Source organism: Sminthopsis crassicaudata, chromosome 4, assembly GCF_048593235.1.
Source record: "Sminthopsis crassicaudata isolate SCR6 chromosome 4, ASM4859323v1, whole genome shotgun sequence".
NCBI lineage: Eukaryota > Metazoa > Chordata > Mammalia > Dasyuromorphia > Dasyuridae > Sminthopsis > Sminthopsis crassicaudata.
This window is the reverse complement of record NC_133620.1, coordinates 380,766,298-380,790,126: the sequence shown is the minus strand read 5'-3', so window position 1 is coordinate 380,790,126 and position 23,829 is coordinate 380,766,298.

Sequence of the window (23,829 nt, the reverse complement as noted above, 5' to 3'; positions counted from 1 at the left end):
AGCGCCTTGAAGTCATGGTATTGCTATTTCTTTTGTTCTTTTATGTTTCTTTTTTCCTGTTCTTAAATAAATGAGCTTTTGGGGATGGAAGAACTCTTCACAGATCCTCTGTTTAAGAAGACAGCTAGGGCATCCATCTTCTCATGTCCCTTGACTACATTCCTCTGGACTTCATCATGTCTCTGTACCAGAGGACCTCACCCTTTCCTAGTTTTATATGGGTTATTCTTCCCCATTAAGTTATGAGCTTGTTGAGAGGAGGGACTGTCTTATCTTTCTCTGCATTCTTAGTGCTTAGCACAGTGGATGATATATAGGAGATAATAAATATTTATTGACTGGTTGGGAAAAGCCCTAACCAAGGCCTACTGAGCATTATTACTACCAATCTTATTGATAAGGAAACTGAGGTAAACAGAGTTAAGTGACTTGCCTGGGATCACATAGCTAATAAGTGTCTATCCATTGGACCATCAAGCTGCCTGGAGTTAGGCAAAACTGAGTTTAACTCCTGCCATAAGCACTACTAGCTATGTGACCCTGGGAAAATCACTTAATCTTCTTCAGCCTCAGTTTTCTTATTTGTATAATGAGTTAAAAATAATAGCACCTAACTCACAGGTTCTTGTGATTATGTTAGCTATTATTATTATTTAAGATAAAACAGACATTTTGAAAGCAAGGATCTCATAGCACATCTAGATATGCTCATAAAATAATATTTTGCTATAATTTGCATACACAAACATTTGTAATGAAGTTGTAATTCTTTCATTCTAAGACACCTTATGCTATTCCTGGGTTCAATAGGGGCAGGACACAGTGAGAGGAAGAGGAAGGAAAAATATTCTGTTCATTCGCTTATTTAATTCAGTTCCTACTTTCTGTTCAGACATATCACCAGGAATCAAACATATAATTGAAGAACACTAGCAAATAATAATTATCAAGGAAGAATATCATAAAATATATCTTAAACTTTGATAAATAAATAAATAGAAAATAATACTGATTTTCCCAAACACTCTTGTGAATAGACAAAAAAAACACAAAAAAACATTTTGACTTGATTCCTTCTTTGATCCTATCCTTTTATGGTCCTGTATTATAGTTATTTTCAGAAAGTTAAATCTTTTTAAATAATCACTCTCTTCTTGATACTCTTCTCTCTAGGCTTTTGGAATATTTCGTTTCTGGTTGTCCTATCTACATTCTTCAGTCTACTTTCCTGGATTTTCATCTCAGTTATGCCTATTGACCATGGGTATCCCACAAGGCTCTGTTCTGGACTCTTTTATCTTCTCCCTCTATACTACTTTCTCTGGAGATTTCATCATCTCAGGTTTCATCTCTATGCTGATGATTCTCAAATGTATTAACCAATCCAAACCTCTCTGCTGATCTTCAATCACATATCACCAAGTGCCACATCTCAGACTAGATGTCCTGTACATACCTTAAAAGTGCCATCTCCAAAACAGAACTCTTTGTTTTTCTCCCTAAATTATCCCTTCTTCCAAACTTCCATGTTTCTGTAAGGGCATCTCCCAGTCCCCCAGGCTCTACTCCTTGACTCTTCACTAACTCTTACTCTCCATATCCAAACTGTTGCCAAATTCTGTTGATTTTACCCTTGCAAGTCCCACCTCTAACCTTTTCATTTTTCCAACACATTACTCACTGCCATGTACTTTGTCATCCAGTCTTGCCTCCTTTGTGCTCCTCAAACAAGTCTTTGGACTCTGGGCATTTCCTCTGACTCTCCCATGCATGGAATTCTCTCCCTTCTCAACTGTGCCTCCTAGCTTCAATCCCAGAAAAAAATCCTATCTTCTTTAAGAAGCTAGTCTGAATCCCTTTTCATGTTTAGTGCCTTCCCTCTATTGAAAGCTTCTAATCTATCCTGTCCATAGATCATTAATATGTATTTATTTGCCTCATCCTCTCTATCCAAGGATAAGCTCCTCAAAGGCTGAGATTGGTTTTTGCCTGTTTTTTTCTATTCCCAGCACTTAGCGAAGTACCTGGCACATAGGTAGACAATAAATGTGTTGTTTAATTGAACTGGTCATCATACTAGCAGTTCTTGGGGCAGGTTTACTGAGAAGTTCTTGAATGGATTGTCAACTCCCTATTGAGAAACTCCTCCAAAGATAGTGGAGGAATGGTTACTTTGTGCTTCTAACATACTTCCAGGAAGATCAAAAGAAGGGATGCTTTGAGAAACTACCAGAAGACTCCCTCTTCCAAGACCTCCTCTCCTCCATCTTCCCCTTCCACCATTCAGGTACTCCAGCTCAGTTCTACATCACAATAAATCACACTCACAGCTAGTAATACATTCACAATCACAGACCATTCCGCTATACATATTTCTACAAATATCATGCTGCACAAGAAAAGTCAGGTCAAAGAGGGGAAAATAAGAAAGAAAACAAAATACAAACAAAACAACAAAAAAAAAGTGAAAATACTATGTTTTGGTCCACATTCAGTTCCCACTGTCCTCTCTCTGGGAGTAGATAACTTTTTTCATCACAAGATTATTGGAATTGGTCTGAATCACCTTGTTGATGAAAGCCACATCCATCAGAATTGATCATCATAATCTTGTTGTTGCCATGTAAAATGATCTACTGATTCTGCTCATTTCACTTAGCATCAGTTCTTGTAAGTCTCTCCAGATCTCTCTGAAATCATCCTGCTGGGGCTGATTCCATATTAAGAAAACTACTAGCATAATTGACTATATCAATGACCAAACTAACAAAAATCATATGATTATCTCAATAGATGTAGAAAAAGCATTTGATAAAATCCAACACCCATTCCTATTAGAAATACTAGAGTATATGAATAAATAGACTTTTCCTTAAAATGATCAGTAGCATCTATTTAAAATCATCAGCAAGCATCATATGTAATGGAGACAAACTAGAACCATTTCCAATAAGATCAGGAGTGAAATAAGGTTGTCCACTATTACCACTACTATTCAATATTGTGTTAGAAATGTTAGCATTGGCAATAAGAGAAGAAAAAGAGATTAAAGGAATTAGAGTAGGTAATGACCAAACTATCACTCTTTGCAGATGATATGATGGTATACTTAGAAAACCCTAGAGAAGAAACAATTCACAACTTTAACAAAGTTGCAGGACACAAAATAAATCCACATAAAGCATCAGAATTCTTATATAGTACCAATAAAGTCCAACAGCAAGAGATACAAAAAGAAATTCCATTCAAAATAACTGTCAATACTAAAAAATATTTGGGAATCTATCTGCCAGGGGAAATTCAGGAACTATATGAACACGACTATAAAACACTTTCCACACAAATAAAGTCAGATCTAATCAGTTGGAAAAACATCAAATACTCATGGGTAGCGCGAAGTAATATAATAAAAATGACAATAATACCTAAATTAACCTACTTATTTAGTGTCATGCCAATCAAACTCCCAAGAAATTATTTCACAAACCTTAAAAAAATAATAACAAAGTTCATTTGGAAGAACAAAAGGTCAAGAATTTCAAGGAGATTAATGAAAAAAATGCCAATAAAGGTGGCCTAGCTATACCAGACCTAAAACTGTATTATAAAGCAGTACCCATCAAAACCATTTAGTACTGGTTAAGAAATAGAGGATCACAGGACAAAATAGTCAATAACTATAGCAATCTAGTGTTTGAAAAACTCAAAGACATCAGCTTTTGGAATAAGAACTCACTATTTGACAAAAACTACTGGGAAAATGGGAAAAAACTATGAAAAAAACTAGGCATTGACTCACACCTAATACCACATACCAAGATAAGGTCGAAATGGGTTCATGATTTAGACATAAAGAATGATATTATAAGCAAATTAGAAGAACATAGGATAGTTTACCTCTCAGATCTGTTGAGAAGGAAGAAATTTGTGACTAAAAAACAACTGCAACTCATAATTGAACACCAAATAGATAAATTTTTTGATTATATTAAGTTAAAAAGTTTTGTACAAACAAAACTAATGCAGACAATAAACTGGAAAAACATTTTTATATTCAAGAGTTCTGATAAATTTCTCATTTCTAAAATATAGAGAATTGACTCAAATTTATAAGAATTCAAGCCATTCTCCAATTGATAAATGGACAAAGAATATGAGCAGACAATTTTCAGATGAAGAAATTGAAACCATTTCTAGTCATATGAAAAGGTTCTCTAAATCACTTTTGATAAGAAAAATGCAAATTAAGACAACTCTGAGGTACCAATATACATCTCTCAGATTGGCTAAAATGACAGGAAAAGATGACAAATGTTGAAGGGAATGTGGCAAAACTGGGACACTAATACATTGTTGGTGGAACAGTGAACAGATCCAGCCATTCTGGATGGCAATTTTGAACTATGTTCAAAAAGTTATCAAACTGTGTATACCCTTTGATCCAACAGTGTTTGTATCAAAAGAGATCTTAAAGGAGAGAAAGGGACATGTGCAAAAGTGTTTATGGCAACCCTTTTCATAGTGGCAAGAAACTGGAAACTAAATGGAGGCATCAGTTGGGCAATGGCTGAATAAATTATGGTATATGAATGTTGTTATTCTGTAATATTACTATTCTATAAAAATGATCAGGAGAATGATTTTAGAGAGGCCTGGAGAGACTTACAAGAATTGATGCTAAGTGAAATGAGCAGAATCAGGAGATCATTGTACATGGCAATATCAATATTATATGATGATCAATTTTGATGAATGTGACTCTTTCCAACAATGAGATGATCGATGCCAGGTCCAATGATCTTGTGATGAAGAGAGCCATCTACACCCAGAGAGAGGACTATGGAAACTGAATGTGGAACACAACATAACATTTTCACTCTTTTTGTTGTTGTTTGCTTGCATTTTGTTTTCTTACTCATTTTCTTTCCTTTTTGATCTGATTCTTCTTGTGCAATAAGAGAATTGTATAAATATGTTTACACATATTGAATTTAACATATTTTAACATGTATAACATGTTGTATTGCTTGCCATCTAGAGAAGGGGATGGGGGGAAGGAGAGAAAAATTTGATACACAAGGCTATGCAAGGGTCAATGTTGAAATTATCTGTGCATATGTTTAAAAAAAAAAAAGCTTTAAAAGAAAAAAAAAAGAAAGAAAGAAATCATCCTGCTGATCATTTCTTATAGAAAAATAATATTCCACAACATTATATATCATAACTTATTCAGTCATTCTCCGACTGATGGGCATCACTTGGTTTCCAGTTTTTCGACACTACAAAAAGGGCTGCCACAAACATTTTTGTACATGTAGGTCCCTTTCCCTTCTTTATGATCTCTTTTAGAAACAAGCCCAGTAGAAACACTCACAGGTCATTCCTGAAACTGCCTCTGCTATCAGTCACTGAGATTCTATCTCCATACTTGGTTCCAGAGCCACTAATATCACAAGCTTCTTTGTACTTCTTTCCACTTTTTGTGCTTTAGATGAGTGTTCTTACAGTTTTAAGATGTCTTAGGTCAGCAATTTTCAGGTTGGTCCATGAAATCTTGTGGCCATCCAAACCCTTTCAGGAGGATCCATGAAATAAAAATTCTTTTCATAATATGAAGAGGTTTTAATTTTTTTATAATAATAGCTTTTTATTTTTTAATATACACACAAAGATAGTTTTCAACATTCACCCTTGAAAAACCTTGTTTTCCAATTTTTTCTCTCAATGCTCTAATTTCTAAAATGGCAAATACTGATAAATCTAATTCACATAAAGAAAAAGCTGGGGGGTGGAACCCTCCAATCATTTTTAAAAGTTTAAAGGGAAGGGAGAAAATCTGGAATTCAAAGTTTTAAAATCAAACATGAAAATTATTTTACATGTAACTGGGGAAAATATTAAATATTAAAGCATGTCTATTAATCACACACACAAAAAGAGTGTAAAGGGACCAAAAAAGTTTCCAAATTGCTGCTGTTCTTTGCTATGCACTATGGGAAGAGGGTAAGTGATATCAGGAGCTCTCTTAGGATTAATTCTTTCAAGGTCAACCTAGGCCCACAGGATGTGTGCTGGTAAAAGTTTAACAATGAACTGTCCCCCCCAAAAAAATGTATGACACATTTTTGAAATTTAATCTGTATTATTATCATTTCCTTTGCTCTTAAGTCTGAAGCAGAGGTGTAAAACATAGTGACCAAAAAAAAAAAAAAGTTAAAATGTAATTGGGAAATTTTTTGAAAATGAAAATAAAATAAAATATAGATTTTGTTAATATGTGGTTTTCTGGAAGGATATAGGGGTTAGTGGCATCTGTTTCTATTTGAGCTTGACATCATGGGTCTAGACGATAAAAACAGCAAATCAAGCCTTGATTTGTAGCCTTTGTTGATTTCCAAGGTATAAATGCTCACACTGAAAATTTAACAATTGGCTCTTTTAATCAGATCAGAGCTGTCACTAGCACACCCTTGGCTGGATCACATTCAATTAAATTAACTCCAATTCAGACCTCCAAAGAACCTCCAATGCACAAGTCACTAATACTAAATGTTGGGGGTAGGAGAGGTTATAAAGACACAGCTAAAAATTGTTTTTGCCTTAAAGGAGCCTGCATTCTATTAAGAACATGCAACATATACACACATTAGAATTGCATAGTTTAAAGATCAGGGAAGATTTCTCAGAAGTTAAGTTAGTCAAAACAAGCATTTATTAAGTACTTACTAAGTGTATTAGCTGTTGGGTGAAAAAGAAAGACCTAGTTTCTGCCCTCAAGGAGTTTACATTTTTATAGGGAGACAATCTATAAATCACTAAGTAATTAAAGAGTTTATATAGTGAAAGTATTCTGTGTAAATGGGAGGTAATCTGAGGGCATTAGCAGCTAGGAAGATCAGGAAAAGTCTTCAGAAGATGTCACTTGAACTGAGTCTTAAAGGAAGCCAGGAAAAGATAGGGGCAAAGGGGACAGTCAATGCAAAGGCAATGACATAGAAGATGGCGGTGTGTTCGAGGAATAGCAAATTGGCCAGAGTAGTCAGGTCCTAGATTACCCGGAGGACAGCACAATGTAAAAAGAGTGGAAAGATAGAAAGGGATCAATTACGAAGAGCTTTGCTTGCCAAACAAAGATGTTTATATTTGATCCTAGAAGTAAAAGGGAGCCACTCGAACTCATTGAGCTAGGGAGTGATATGGCCACCACTGTACTTTTAGAAAACTCGTCTTTGGCAGGTAAGTGGCCGATGGATAGAGTGGGGAGAGACTTGAAGCAGAGGGAATAATGAAATAGCATAATTCCTTGCTCATAATAAATACTTGATAAATGTTTATTAAGTCATTCATTAATAATCCAAGTGAGAAGGGATGAAAGTCTGAATTAAAACTGTGGTTTAGTGAATAGGGGAAGGATATGAGAGAGAATAAAAATGTCTCAGAATTCTGTGATTAGATTAACAGAGGCAGAAGAGAAATACCCACCTTTACGAATATTTACTCAACAATTAACAAACTTTAAAGAGAGGCCACCTAGGGCCGAGCACAGTGTGGAAAGGAAGACTGACAAGCAATTAAGTTCCACCCAATTTCAGCTCACAACGACCTTGTGATTTAATCAGGGATACAAGATACAGAGAGGCAGCATTGCATAATGGGGAGTGTCAAACTGTGAGATGTGAAGACCTGGGTTCAAATCTTGACTCTGACACTCCCGGCTCTGTGCTCACCAAAAAAATCATTTCACTTTTCAGTGTTTTAGGCAATTTTCCCTATAAATTACATGATAGTTACAGAATTTCCTTGCTGGGAATTCAGTATAACACGTTAAAGATATATTTTTAAAGTACCTAAATCAATTTACTAGAAAGTAGAACGTGATAGGTGCATATGTGCAATAGAAGCAGAATTAAGAGAATGCTGAGGAAACAAAGCCCTCCATTTTGGGGTAAATCTTGATTGAGAATTTATCCCTCTCAGTATTAGCTAAGAATGACAGGGTCTCAGCTGAATTCTAATGTTGAGAGTGACTCAGCTGAACTTTCATGTGATCTAAAACTTGAATGGTAAGCTAAAAAGCAGAATTGGAGGTGAAGAGGGACTTCAGAATTGCCGAAACTCAAATGGAAGGGTGAAATACTGATTGATTAAAATTGGAGGACGGAAGACAAAGACAATATGACCAAATATGATCTCAACTCACAGAGAACAATGCTAAATCATTATTTAAGTACTTTTAATTCTGAGCTCTAAATGTTTGCGTGCAGAGGTCAAGCTAGAGAAGGCATTTTTTTTTTTAATTAATAAGTGTCTAAAGGTGCTTTCCTTCAGTCAAAAATGATTACTATATATCTACTAATTGGATATTCTGCTAATGAGCCATAGCCTTATGAAATAATGGGAAGCAAATTGGATGTATAACTAAGGTTTCATTGAGGGATGACTTTTTTATCTCTCCTATCCTCATTATAATTTGAAGAATAAGTTACTATTTAGTCATGATCTCGGTAGATCTGCTGCAATGACCCCCTCCCCCACCTTCATTGCCCTGTCTACCTCCTGCCTCTTTTTTAAACCTTTCTCCTCAATACTCTCTCAGCACAGATAAGCCAGGTGCACAACCAACTAGTGAATCCACATTCTAAAATTTCCCCTAATGTAAATTTCTTTTTCTTCAATGCCCCTAGCAATCAAGGAAAACTAAGTTTATATATCAATTCATACAAATTTGTGAATTGCTTCCAATAGCATTTCTCTCTTCCTCCAGAAACATTTGCAATTTAAAAGAAGTTACAAGTCCAAAAGAATAAAATCTTTCTTGGTAGAATATTGTGACAAATGATTAGAGAAATTTTGTTGTTGTTATTGGTGGTGGTGGGAGTATGGGTACGTTAAGTAGTAAAAGAGATATTTCATTGTTGGTCCTCAAATCATATGAAGTTGGTGCTATATAAAAGGTGCTATAAAAAAATGTAAAAGTAGTATCATACCTCTGATATTACTTGTGTGATTTTGAAAAAAATCAAGTTTCCTCTTCTGTAAAATGAAGGAATTAGACTAGATAGCTTCTGAATGGTTCAGCTCCATGATTCTATGGTAAGATAAATATTAAAAGATTGAGAAGAAGACATCCTACACTTTGGATGTGTCTTTTATGGAAATTTTACAGAAAGATACGAAGGAGAACTGCACAGAATTGTAAAAGAGTTTATGATCCACTGATGAGATCATTCATTTTAGCAGGATCATAAATTTAGATATAGAAGAAACCCTCTAGGTTAAAGCTCTTGCCGTGGGGTTCATATACCTCTAAAGAGTCTCTAGAGTTTAGGTACTCTCACTAGACTCTAACTAAAATTTAATACCTACCCAGGAGACATAATAAAAGTCCTCCCAAAATACCTCATCCTTTAATCCTTTATTGGGTTGACTGGGATCTCTAGTTACACTCTCTAAAGATATTATAATTCTTTATAGTACAGTATTGCATTATAGAAGGCACATCAAGATCATTTAATTATGAATATAGACAACATAGTATTATGAATAGTACCTATGATTTTGTCATCAATAGTAATCATAGATATTTTTTCTTTTTTTTCTTAATGCATTTTATTTTCAAAAACTGAACTTCAATACCCCAAACCAACATTTTCATACACAAAGCAGAACACAAAGGAGGATTGTAATACAGTTGAGTCTCCATTTTATGCTGTTTGATTTTTTTAAGTGTATAATAAATTCTACATATTACGTTCTTTTTTTTTTTTTTCTTTTTCTGAGGCTGGGGTTAAGTGACTTGCCCAGGGTCACACAGCTAGGAAATGTCTGAGACCAGATTTGAACTCAGTCCTCCTGAATTCAGGGCTGCTGCTCTATCCACTGTGCCACCTAGCTGCCACCTAGCTGCCCCCTATATATTACTTTCAATATGGTACTGGTTGTTTGTGCTTTCTCCTTTTTTGTATTTTAAATTCAATTTTAAAATTTTTGTTAATTTGTTAATATTTTCATATCACATTGCAGTTACTGCATATATTTCAAAAAATCATTTACATTTACCACTATATAGAGATTGCCAATTAGCAATTTCCTTCTCTAACAGAAAACTTGCTCCTACTTATATTACTGTCTTAAGTTTGTCTTCAATATCTTAAGATAACTGTTTCAATATAGTTCATTTTCTTTGCAATCCTATTATTTTATTTTATGCATTTAAAAACATTATTCTTATTTGGAGTTATACCAGATTGTCAAAAGAGTTCATGAGAGAGAAAAAGGTAAGAACCCCTGATTTAATTCATATTCCTTCTTTTATGATCAAGAACACTGAAATCAAAGACATTGTGACCTGTCCAATGGCCAAATGGCCAAATTAAGATTTGAATTCAGTACCCCTGACTTCAGATCCAGCACTCTTTCTATTGTATAATGCTTTCTAAGAATCATTATTATTTTTATAATTTTTCTCAGTTCCATCAAAATTTTAGGTCTGAGTTAATCTGTAGAGATTCACACGGCTCTTTCAGACAAAATTTTAATGAAAGGTAAAACCAAAGATGTTCTGAGAGGGTAGAATTTCTCATCTGTCAGGAGAAAAAGTGCTTTATTTTCTAATTACACCACTTTCTAGGGTTTCTGTAACCACCATGTGTGAATATCAAGGGAACTAGACCATCTGTTCAATAATTCACCATGGTGGAGTGGGGGTGGGTTTCTACCTGGAAAATAACTTGTCATTTCATTTTCTAGCACACAGGATTAAACGTGTACAGGATTAGTCTCACAGTTGAATGTCACACTGATTGCTAGGACATGAAAACTATATTCTATATTTAGCCTTAGTTCCCTGCAGATCTAAAAGCTGTGAATCTAGAAAAGTGATAGCAATCAGAGATGATTGAAATTAACTTGGAAAGGTCATGATATGCATAATCGATACCTACAGAGATTTATCCTTTGGCCCACCTGACATTTTTTCATAGGATGAGGTTTCAAGGTTCCTATAATCAGTCCTAGGATCATCAGCTAGGATCACCACCTTTGCATTCTCCATCTGCTTTCTCCCAGGTGGGATTGTTATTATTTGTCTCCTGCTAGGAATAGATTGTATCCTTTCTGAAATAAAACAAGGTTATGGCAAGTTACTTGACTTCTCCCCAAAGAATTTGCTTAACTATAATTCACCTCCAAATGCTCCCCAAGTTATTTTTTACTGTCAATGGTCCCCAAAAGGAACCCTTTTACAAAATTTTATGTTAGATATGGCAGCAATGCTTGTAATCCCTGCTTCATAGAAGGCTGAAATTGGCAGATCTTTTGAGTTCTAGCATTCTGAACTGAAGTAGGCTAAGCTATTTGAATATCTGAATTAAGTCCAGCACTAATATGGTGAGCTCCAAGGAAATATCCTGTTGCCTACAGAGGAGCAAATCCTCCTGGTAAAACAAAACAAAACAAAACAACCAAAAAGCAAACAACAACAAAAAGAGAGAAAGAAGAAATCCAATTGGCTCCTTTGATGATCAGTAATGGGATCAGTGACCACTGGCTTTCAACCTGGGTGAGAGAGGGAGACAGAATCTCAAAACAAACAAATAAAAACACAAAAGCCAAGATTTGCTAAGCTAAAACAATGAAACCCATCTCCAAGTATTTTGATAGGAATCCGGAGAACAAATCCTGGCTGTTGGGAGATAGGTGTAGGAATCCTAAAAGAACATGAAGAGCTTAGCTCTATTAGGAGGATATTCACTTATTTGTTATCTAAAACCCTGGCATAGAACAGGGAGTGGCAGAGGAAGCGAGGTCATGGGGAGTTATACCTCAATGGAACCTTCAAGAAGAGGTAGAAAAACTTCTTATTCAAGCATGAATTAGACTAAATGGCCTCTGAAGACTGAGTGAGGGGATAAGGAGGAATGAGACAAGGGAAGGTCTCAAGAAATATGAGTCACAGGAGAAAAAAGCTTGGAGTTTCAAGGATTATTGTTTTGTAGCAGTTTGCCAAATGGAAGAGATAAGGAATAGCTACAAAGTACTGTACCATCTTGAACATGAAGACTAATTTATAGGAACTGGAACACAAAGCCATACCAGAATCCATAAATTTTGAAATATGTATTGAGATCTCTAAAAGGAAAATCAAAAATTCCTGTTTGATTTTCCTTTTCATCATTTCCAAATCAGTTTGCTTTTTGTAAATGCATGGCTTCTTATCATTATAGCCCAAGGCTTCTTAAACTTTTTCCACTCACAATCCCTTTTCACTCTTCTGGTGTCGGTATTTCAGTTCATTCAGTTCTTTCTTGAAGAAGTCAGTCACATCAATACCCACACTTACCTCCAAGGAATTGGACTTGTATATTTTCTTTCTATTTACTGTCTCCTGTATTCTCAACTTTCCAGTCTGTCATGGTAACTTTATGTCCATTTTTAAAAGAACAAATTCAAGGGTATGGTCACTATCTATGTATGAATCAGTCATCAATCATCAAGCAATCCTTACAAATATAGTAACACTAGGATAAAAGTATCTAGGACAAGTCAAGGCAATATACCTCATCAAAGAGACATCATCAATACCAGAAAAAAAATTAATAGTGAAATAAGGACTTTATATCTTATTGAGATGATTTCATTAATGCCAGAAACAAGTAGACAAGAAGAAGCAAGGAAAATGCTTGGGTAAACCCACTGGACCAACAAAAGAGAATGCCTCTTCTTAGGAAGTCAGCAAAGATGTCATGGAAATGGTATTGAATAGTAATCACATGGTCCAGTAGTTAGACCACCAGCCCTGTTATCTGAAGGACAAGAGTTCACACCCAGCCTTAGACGCTTACAATTCCTACCTGTGTGATGTTGTATGATGTCCCCAATTGCCTGACCAAAAAAAAAAGTTCTTAATGTTTCAGCTCTGCCACTTACTGGTTGTGAAAACTTGACATCTAGTAGCTGTACAGCTTAGGGGCAAGTCATCTCATCTTTTTGGGACTCAATCTCTCAATCAATAAAAGGAAGAGTTTCTTCCAGGTCTGAACTATATGGACCATGCAATGCAGATGCCTTCAAGTAAACATTTCACTTCCAAGCCCTTCTCAAAAGGCCCTCGCCCACCAGAATTTATGAGAACAATGTAAATAAGAAAGTCGAAAACATGTATTGAATGGTTGCTATATGCCAAGTACTGTTATAATTCTGAGCCTGCTCAGATTTGTTCATCAGAGATTTTCTCTCTGTTTCCACTCAATAGGGGAGGAGAGAAGAGGATGGACTCTCTCCACTTATGGGGCCATTTTGCAGGAGTAGGGCTCTTCAGCCATCTTTTTACCACTACCTACTGCACAAATTTTGTGAATAAAGCGATTTGTAAAATAAAAAAGCAATATGAAAATGTGAATCATCAGCATGCTAATTACAGTCATTATTATTATGCCAGGAACCATTGCCTCCCAATTGAAAGCTCCTTGTTCAGTAATGCATCATGCAAAAACAATCTTCTGTCTCTCCTCAACCAGGAATCCCATGAGGTTTCTGAAAACCAGGACTAATTGTTCTTGAAATTTCTAAGTGTTGTAGAGTACAGATCTACAACTCTGCTCTTGCAATCCTTAATTATAGAAACAGCAGATGATTGTTCCCCAAGATGAATAGCTTTTAGTGGCTGTCATCTCCCCGGGACAACTTTGTGCAGATAATTAGAGTTCCCACACCCCCTGGAATTCTTGAGAAAAATACCGAGATTCTGTTTTCTCAACCAGAGAGGAGCAGGGGAGGATTGGCAAAGTTTCAAGACCCTATCTTGATTGACATTCTGTTGTGCTGGGATGGCTGTGAAAAGAGCCAACTCTTGGAATGGAGAAACCAAGCTGGGAAGAGATATTCCCTTCTTCGTTTCTGGCTCCAGAGAACAGAGCTGTTTTTAGTTAATAACCAGGGAGAGAGCATCTGTTTTCCCTTCCCCCATCCCCATGCAGGATCTGAAAGTCATGGGCGCTCAATAGCAATACAGCATCGATGCATTACCAGGTGGCTATTTATAACAATTGTGAGAGGAGCTAAACAGTGCTTCAGAAGCATGCAGTTTCTGTATTCATGAAAGGCAAATACTTAGGTGACAGAGTAGGAGTGAGCTGCCAAGAGACAACTTACATGAAAAAAGACCATATATGAGTGTACACTGCATAAATCTAAATACAAGGCAAATCCTTTGGAAGTAATGTAAGTGGCCGTCTATGTGCTTCCATTTGAGTGCCCATATAGAAGCTCCCTGCTGGCTTACCATTGCTCCCCATCCTCCTCTTAACTCATCTGAAATCCTCTCCACAGGAGTCCTCTTACTGGGGTAGACAACATAGGAGGGAGGCTGCAATATGAATATATTTCTTAGAAAGGAGAGTATAACTTTAGTATTTGAGAGTTGGGAAAGGGGAAACTACATAGCTTCTCAACTATCCTAAAGGTCATTCCTTGAGGCTTTAATGCTTGGCTGATTGCAAAATCTGAGATGGATTCCACCTCTACAACTCTGGTGACTTGTTCCCCTGGCCTTTCACAGATCATAAGGTCATAGTTAATTCTAATTTCCTTTAACTCAAAATAAGAAAAAATAAACACAAAGAAGGAAAGAATAGAAACTCATATTCATAAGTTACATATCAGCCTTTGAGGGCAAAGGTCTGATCCTTTATAGAGTTAAATATCTCACCAGAATTCAAGCAGGAAAGAAAAAATCTGATCAAGAACTTGGCTCTTGCTGCCTAGTCCTTTAGTACCTCAGTTCTGATGATATACTTGTCTAAAGATCTGCTTCCTCATCATATGGTTAACAATGTCAACATATGGTCAACTTGGGGAGTATTCCATTACATATTATCATGCCTTTCTAGAACCAGGCTCCCCAACTTCTTTTAGCTGGGGGATTGTACCAGTCCTTCTATTATAACAGAAAGATTTGTAATCCAAATGATAAAGGAGACCTGCTTCAAGCATGTTGAATTGTAAGTCATTATAAGCTGAACTATGGACTTGAAAGCTATAAGGTTCTTATTATTATCCTTTTTAGGAAAATAGTAAAAAGTGGCCTCAGGGACCTTGACAGATTTTCCTCTTAGTGTCACTATGGCACTGAAAAAGATTCTCATTTCAGAGGCATCTCTCTTTTGTGTGGAAAAGCCTATAAAGATTATTCATCTAATTCCATAACTGAAGAACAGAAATATAGAACTTCTGACTGATTCAGTCACCTTTATTTGATCCTTGAAAAGTTTCATAAAATTATAATGAATTTAATATATCTAGTTAAGAAACACATTATATGTAGAACATTATAGTTAGAGGGGAAAATGTAGATAAGCCAAGATTCTGCTCTTGTAAATCTTGCAAATTTGGGAGACAAAACCAGGTAACTATAATACATGATAATTACATTAGAGAGATGTAAAACAAAGATTCATGGGAGGTCCAAAATGGGGGAAGGTCTGAATGAATAATGGAGCTTTGGGAAGACCTTGTGAAAAGGATGTATTTGTGTTGGACCCTGAAAGGGTATGAGGAAGTCAATGAAGGAAAAGAAGGGAAGATTTTCTAGGCATAGGAAATGGCAAAAGTTGGGGTTGGAATGGGGGTCTATAGGGAGCAAAGAGATAGGAAAGTGAAGGGCATGATCAGGAACTCCCTCCAAAAACCCTCCCCCCACCAGATATCTCTTATCCTCTCAAATAAAAGAAAACAAAGGAGTTCAATTATCTTCTTTCTTCCTTATCTTTATATTTAACTCTTCTGACCCTCAATTTCTCTATCAATAAAGTGAAAATAATAATGGTTGTATCATCTCCCACACATGGTTGTTGTGTACATCGAATCAGATAATATATGCAAAATCCTGCAAGATTAAAAGTCATATGTATCAGTTATTATTAGATAGAGAGGCTGGACTAGTATTTTATGGGGGAAGTTTTTTTAAACATATTTTTAATTAAAGCTTTTTATTTTCAAAAGATATGCATGGATAATTTTTCAACACTGATCCTTGCAAAACCTTGTGTTCCAATTCCCCCCATCCCCCTCTCCCTACATGTCAAGTAAACTAATATATGCTAAACATGGTAAATATATATATATATGTTAAATCTAATAATTTGTATAATTATCTTGTTGCACAAGAAAAATCTGATCAGAAGGGAAAAAAGAGAAAGGAAATAAAATGCAAGCAAACAACAACAAAAGGAGTGAAAATGCTATATTTTGATTCACACTCAGTTCCTACAATCTTTTCTCTGAATGCAGGTGGCTCTTTTCATTACGAGATCATTGGAATTGGTCTGAATTACCTCATTGTTGAAAAAAGCCACGTCCACCAGAACTGATCGTCATATAATCTTGTTGTTGCTAAATATAATGATCTCCTGGTTTTGCTTATTTCACTCAGTATCAGTTCATGTAAGTCTTTCCAGGCCTCTCTAGAATCATCCTGCTGGTCATTTCTTACACAATAATAATATTCTATAATATTCATGTACTATAACTTATTCAGCCATTCTCAAACTGATGGGCATCCACTCACTTTCCAGTTTCTAGCCACTACAAGAAGGGCTGCCACAAACATTCTTGCCCATGTAGGTCCCATTCCCTCCTTTAAGATCTCTTTGGGATATAAACCCACTGCTGGACCAAAGAGTATGCACAGTTTGATAGACCTTTGGGTATAGTTCCAAATTACTCTCCAGAATGGTTGGATCTATTCACAGTTCCACCAACAGTGTATTAGTGTCACAGTTTTCCCTCATCCCCTCCAGCATTTGTCATTATCTTTTCCTGTCATTTTAGTCAATCTGAGAGGTGTGTAGTGGTACCTCAGAGTTGTCTTAATTTGCATTTCTTTTAACAAAAGTGATTTAGAGCCCTTTTCATATGACTAGAAATGGTTTCAATTTCTTCATCTGAAATTGTCTGTTCATATTCTTTGACCATTTGTCAGTTGGAGAATGGCTTGAATTCTTATAAATTTGAGTCAATTTTCTCTATATTTCAGAAATGAGACCTTTATCAGAACCCCTGAATATAAAAATGTTATCCCAGTTTATTTTTCTTCTAATCTTTTCTGCATTAGTTTTGTTTGTATAAAAACTTTTTGAGTTAATATAATTAATTTTATCTATTTGATGTTCAATTATGAGTTGCAGTCCTTTGGTCACAAATTCCTTCCTTCTCCACAGATCTGAGAGGCAAACTATCTTTTGCTTGAGGGGGAAAGTTTTTATAGGCCTTTCCCTTTATGAATATGTCAAACTCTTTCTTCCTTCCCCTAGTCTGGGCTCCCATGAATGGGACTTTCATATCTTCTTCATGATCTGAGATATCCTTTTCCTCTAGAGCCTTATTTTTATAGTACTTTTTTCTATTTTTCTTCCTTTCTTCCCTCCCTCTATTCTTTCCTTCCTTCCTTCTTTCTTCCCTTCCTCTATCTGTTTCTGTCTCTCTGTCTCTGTCTCCCTTTCTAATCTTTCCTTTCACAGATGATAGAAATTCCCTCTTCCATCATCTTAAATGTGTTCCTAACTTTGCCTAAAGGGCTATCATATTCATTGTATGATACTGTATCTATTGGGTCTGGATCCCAAAGAGATCTTAAAAAAGGACCCATATGTGCAAAAATGTTTATGGCAGCCCTTTTTGTAGTGACAAGGAACTGGAAAGTAAGTGGATGCCCATCAGTTTGAGAATGACTGAATACATTATGGTCTATGAATGTTACAAAATATTATTATTGTGTAAGAAACGACCAGCAGGATGATTCCAGAGAGGCCTGGAAAGACTTACATGAACTGATGCTAAGTGAAGTGTAGAATCAAGAGAACATTGTATACGGCAACAGCAAGATTATGTGATGATCATCTGTGATGGTTTTGGCTCTTTGAGGTGATTCCAGGAAATTCCAATAGACTTGTGATGGACAGAGCCATATGTATCCAGAAAGGGGAGTGTGGGGACTGAATGTGGATCACAGCATAGTATTTTCACCTTTTTGATGTTGTTTGCTTTTTGTTTTCTTTCTCATATTTTTTCTTTTTGATCTGATTTTTTTTTGTGCAGCATGATAGCTGTGGAAATATGTATAGAAGTATTGTACATGTTTAATATAGATTAGAATGCTTGTTGTCTAGGGGAGGGGATGGGGGAAGAGAGGGAGAAAATTTGGATCACAAGGTTGTGCAAGGGTGAATACTGAAAACTATCTGCATATATTTTGAAAATAAAAAGCTATTATTTTTTTAAGTTTTCCTAAATTATTACTAAGTCATCAACATAGAATCTAGTTGTAGAAACCAGAAGGAGTAGCTAAAGGTGGCATAGCACTGGAGTAAAATGTGAAACTTGGAAAAATGATCTGTGCCTATGTATAAGATGAGAAATGTGCTTTCCCTATACATAGTGAATGGGTAGGCATTTCAGAACTATGGCAACTAATATTTATTAAGTATCAGTTGTGGCCCCAGTATTTCTCAGACTTTGGCATGATGATTGAAGCTTGGACAGAGTTGGCTCCCCAAACCCTTCCAATTCTTTTCCTCACTCTTAAGACATGGGATTCAGGTGTACTTTGTTTAAAAAAATGTTTCTTCAATTGTAAATGTTACTTTATAAAATCCAAGGCTATCTCTTATTCATCTGATTGAAATAACTTAACATCATGTGGCAGAAGCTCATCACTTATTGCATTAGAAAACCATCTCTTCAAAGACTATGGTCTTTTCACCATAAATATATGAGTGATAGCTGAAAAACACAGCAAGATCTGCTGGTTGAAGAGCAAAGTCCAGAAGTGAAGAATGTTGACCAGATAGTCACATGAGCCTAACTCTCCAAATCTTTCTTGATAAAAGTAATCTTTCCCATCTGCATGAAATTCGTACCACCAGGCACATTTTAAGGACTAAGGTCTAAAGGATTAAGGCATTGTTGACTGAGAAAAGTTGCCCATTAGGTAGCTTAGTTATATTAGTTCAACTGATTAAATCTTTACCAACTAACATTTAGAGAGCTTTACAGTTTGCAGACTTTTCCCCATCACAATCCTATGAGGAAGGTATTATGTTTTAACAAAGCTTAATAGCCACCTATGGCAAGAGACCTTTTGAGACCCCACTTCACCCCCTAGCTGTGAGTGCTGTCTCTTCCACAGTTACCTTATTTTCCAGACAAATCCAGGAACTATATAAACACATTTAATTACAAAACGCTTCTCACGCAAATCAAGTCAGATCTAAACAATTGGAAAAATGTAAATTGTTCATGGCGAGGCCAAGCTAATATTATAAAAATGTCAATTCTGCCTAAATTGTTCAGTGTCATACCAATCAAATTGCCAAAAAATTATTTTGTAGAACTAGACAAAATAATAACAAAATTCATCCAGAAAAACAAATGGTCAAGAACATCAAGGGAATTCATGAAAAAAGTACAAATGAAAGTGGCTTAATGGTACCAGGCCTAAAACTATATTATAAAGCAACAGTCATCAAAACCATTTGGTACTGGCTAAGAAATAGTGGTAGATCACTGAAATAGATTAGATACATATGACACAATAATCAAGGCTTATAGTAATCTACTATTTGATAAACCCCCCAAACTCCAGCTTCTAGAATAAGAACTCACTATTTGACAAAAATTGTTGGGAAAACTGGAAAATAATGTTGGAAATTTGTCATAGACCTACATTTCACACCCCACACTAAAATAAGGTCAAAATGGGTACATGATTTGGACATAAAGAATGATACCATAAACTAATTAAGAGAACAAGATTCTATCAAATCTTTGGAGAAGGAAGGAATTTATGACCAAAGAAGAACTAGAGAATATTAGACAACCTCAATTACATTAAATTAAAAAGGTTTTGTACAAATAAAACCAAGAGAAGCAAAATTAAAAGGGAAGTACAAAACTGGGGAAATTGTTTACATCCAGTGTTTCTGATAAAGGTCTCATTTCTAAAATATATAAAAAACTGTCTCAAATATATAAGAATACAAAGCATTCCCCAGTAGATAAATGATCAAAGAATATGAACAGATAATTTTCAGAAGAAGAAATTAAAACCATCTATATTCATATGGAAAAAAATGCTCTAAGTCACTATTGATTAGAGAAATGCAAATTAAAACAACTCTGAGGTACCACCTCACACCTCTAAGATTGGCTAAGATGACAGGAAAAGATAATGATAAATGTTGGAAGGGATGTGGAAAAACTGGGACACTGGTGTATTGTTGGTGGAGTTGTGAAATGATCCAACCATTCTGGAAAGCAATTTGGAACTATGCCCAAAGGGCTATCAAATGGTGCATATCTTTTGATCCAGCAATGTCTCTACTGGGCTTATATTCCAAAGAGATCTTAAAGGAGGAAAAGGGAGCCACATGTGCAAAAATGTTTGTAGTAGTTCTTTTTGTGTACCAAAGAATTGGAAAATGAGTACATGCCAATCACATGAGAAATGGCTGAACAAAGTTGTGGTATATAAAGGAAATGGAATATTGTTGTTCTATAAAAAATGATGAAAAAACTCATTTTAAAAAGGCCTGGAAAGATTTACATGAACTGATGATGAGCTCAAGCAGAACAATATATTATACACAGTAATAACAAGAATATGCAATGATTAGGGGCAGCTAGGTGGTGCAGTGGATAGAGCACCAGCCCTGAAGTCAGGAAGACCTGAATTTAAATCTGGACTCAGACATTTAACACTTCCTGGCTGTGTGACCCTGGGCAAGTCACTTACCCCCAATTGCCTCAAAAAAAAAAATATGCGATGATCAACTATGAAAAATTTAGTTCTTCTCAGTGGTTCAGTGATCCAAGGCAATCCCAATAGACTTTGGATAGAAAATGTCATCTGCATCCAGAAAAAGTACGATGGAGATTGAATGTAAATCAAAGCATGTTATGTTCACTTTTTTTTTTCTGTTTTTTTTTTCCCCATGGTTTTTCCCTTTTATTTTGATTTTTTTCTCTCCCAACATAACTCATAAAACAATGCATATTAAAAATAAATTAATTAAAAAAAAAACAGAAGTACTCTTTCAAGATCATCATGCCCAACTCCTCATTTTATAGATGATGCAGCTGAAATCCATAGAGGCTAAATGATTTGCCTAAAGATATACTTGGCAGAAATAGGATTCAAATTCAGGTCCAGACTTCTCTATTGAGTCATTTGGCTTCCTTTTTCTGATATGTATGTGTGTATGTGTGTGCATGTGTGTGTCTGATATTAAACACACATATCTAGATAGATAGAAAGATAGGAGAGAAGATAGGTAAGTAAAAGAAAGAGAGAGATATAGATATAGATAGATAGGTTGTTGTTCTTCTTTCTTAAAGAAGACCAAAATGACATCACTACATTAGATTTGAGTTACAGTGTGTCCAACTGTGGCTGATCAGACAATATGAGCTTGAAATGCTCTGCCACAGGTCAGATACAAATAGACCCTATAAACATTTAGGGTGGCTTTCTCTAACTTTACCACTCGGAAAGATAAGAAATGACCTCATATAACAGACAATTCTCAAATGATTAAATTGAAACTATATCCACTCATATGAGTGTTCCAAATCACTATTGATTAGAGAAATGCAAATTAAGACAACTCTGAGATACCTCTACACATCTGTCAGATTGGCTAAGATGACAGGAACAAATAATGATGAATGTTGGAGGGGATGTGAGAAAACTGGGACACTGATACATTGTTGGTGGAGTTGTGAAAGAATCCGGCCATTCTGGAGAGCAATTTGGAACTATGCCCCAAAAGTTATCAAACTGTGCATACCCTTTGATCCGGCAGTGCTACTACTGGGCTTATACCCCAAAGAAATACTAAAAATGAGAAAGCGACCTGTATGTGCCAAAATGTTTGTGGCAGCCCTTTTTGTAGTGGCTAGAAAGTGGAAAATGAATGGATGTCCATCGATTGGAGAATGGTTGGGTAAATTATGGTATATGAAGATTATGGAATATTATTGTTCTGTAAGAAATGACCAACAGGAGGAATACAGAGAGGTTTGGAGAGACTTACATGAACTGATGCTGAGTGAAATGAGCAGAACCAGAAAATCACTATACACTTAAACAACAATACTGTATGCTTAGGAATCCAATATTTAACATGCAACAAGAAAATTGGATTTACACACATATATTGTATCTAGTTATACTGTAACACATGTAAAATGTATGGAATTGCCTGTCATCTAGGGGAGGGAGTAGAGGGAGAGAGGGGAAAATCTGGAAAAATGAATACAAGGAATAATGTTATAAAAAATTACTCATGCATATATACTGTCAAAAAATGTATAATTATAAAATTAATAAAATAAAAATAAATAAAAATAAAAAAACAACAACAATACAGTATGAAGATATATTCTGATGGAAGTGGATATCTTCAGCATAAAGAAGATCCAACTCACTTCTAGTTGATCAATAATGGACAGAAACAACTACACCCAGAGAAGGAACACTGGGAAGTGAATGTAAACTGTTAGCACTACTGTCTATCTACCCAGGTTACTTATACCTTCAGAATCCAATACTTAACGTGCAACAAGAAAATTGGATTTACACACATATATTGTATCTAGGCTATACTATAACACATTTAATATGTATGGGATTGCCTGTCATCTAGGGAAGGGAGTAAAGGGAGGGAGAGGGAATTTTGGAAAAATGAATACAAGGGATAATGTTGTAAAAAAATTACTCATGCATATATACTGTCAAAAAATTATAATTATAAAATTAATTAAAAAAAGAAAAAAGAAAAGAAAAGAAAACTGGAATATCACAAATAAAAGTATATGGTATAAAAAAAAAAAAAAAAGAAATGACCTCATATAAGAGGAGGCAACTGAGTATGCTTTAAGAGGAAGCTAGGTATTGCTGTTCCTCTTTCCTTCACAAAGAAGACTAATAATGAATGTCACAAGAGTGATGTCTTGACTTGCTCCTGAATTGGATTTGAGAGAGAGTAGCAAAAAGTCATCAGCCTCACTGTGTCCTTCAGTCATCAAAGTTCTGGGGAAAGACAAAAATTAAATGACAAGTGATGACCTGGAATGCAGCATGTGACCTTCACCTTTTAAAAATTAAGATCTTTCTCAAATCTCAGTTTTTCTGAGGCAACTCTCATTCAATGACTATAAAAAAGATAGCTTAATTTGCTACCCAAAATATATCAGTCTGGGAGGAAAAAACCCTCAAAGTTTCTGGTCAGAACATAAAACAATGACTATACTCGTTGTAAATTTTCAAAACCTAAATAATGAGCCACTGAGACTTAGGTTGTAATACCATTATAAAGTCAGAGTGATTTGACTTTAAAGGTATAGTCAAGCAGCTTCATTTGAAGCACAATTGACTTTTTTAGAGCCTAATTTTTCACAGCTATTTTTCAAGAAATCATAAATAAAGGTGCTCAGGACAAAAAAATTTGTCCCAGCTTTTTGAAAAAAAAATTATAATAATATAAATAAATATAAGTTTGGTTTTTTTTAAAATATGTGATCAAAATTATATTCCTTGGGACAGAACACTCACATTTTAGGATATGGCACTCCAAATGGAAAGACCATATATGGTGAGGCAGGAATGGAGAAGAGAAGGAGAAGAAAAATGAGGAGAAGGAGATATAAGAAAAAGAGAAAGAAAAGGAGATGGTGATGATGATAATGATGAAGAAAAAGAAGAAGAAAAGATAAAGGAGGAGGAGAAGGAGAAGGAGAAGGAGGAGGAAGGGAAGGAGAAGGAGGAGGAAGGGA